The sequence below is a fragment of the Corvus brachyrhynchos genome, unplaced genomic scaffold (genome assembly GCF_000691975.1).
Source record: "Corvus brachyrhynchos isolate BGI_N302 unplaced genomic scaffold, ASM69197v1 scaffold101, whole genome shotgun sequence".
Lineage (NCBI taxonomy): Eukaryota > Metazoa > Chordata > Aves > Passeriformes > Corvidae > Corvus > Corvus brachyrhynchos.
Window position 1 is genome coordinate 6,700,445 of NW_008237239.1, and position 579 is coordinate 6,701,023.

The 579-nt window shown below is 39.4% G+C and overlaps 1 protein-coding gene across 1 annotated transcript in view; it reads left to right on the forward strand.

The window, feature by feature from the left end:
* COL11A1 (collagen type XI alpha 1 chain) overlaps window positions 1-579 on the forward strand; it is a 134,185-nt gene that overhangs the window by 51,452 nt on the left and 82,154 nt on the right.

Here is a 579-nt window from a genome sequence, read left to right on the forward strand (position 1 = left end):
TCCTTTAGTTGTGCCAAGGTCCTTGTTTACCAGTTTATCAGCTGCAGAAGCTGCAAAGAAAACTAATATGGCTAAGACTGGAAGGAAAAAAAATCCCATTTGGATTTTTTAGTTAGGAAGACCTTGAATATAGTAGAAAAAGAGAATTTTGTTTGCACGATTTGCTCAGTCTTATCTTTATTTTCTCCTCACAAAGTCAAAACTTCAGTTTACAAAGGATCCAAGAAATAACAGCAAATGCTGTGAGGTTGCTTTTCCCTGCCAACCTTGAAACCCATCCTTCTGTATTTCATTTACTGCTCCTTTCTAAACCCTGTTGGGGTCATTGTATTTTTTAATGATCTTTATCTGTGCCATGTGATACAAGTGTACTCTTTTCCTTCTAGCCCAGATGGGGACACTGTGGCAGAATGACACAGAAAAGGTCGGATTATCCGTGAAGCAAAGAGCCCATAAGGCACCATTTGTGCCTGCATTAAGCAAATGGCTGTGTAGACTCTATCCCCTGGTGTAAATTTCAACTTAAAATGCCTTGATACAAAGCTGAAGGAGTCAGGAATCTTGAATTAGAACACAGGC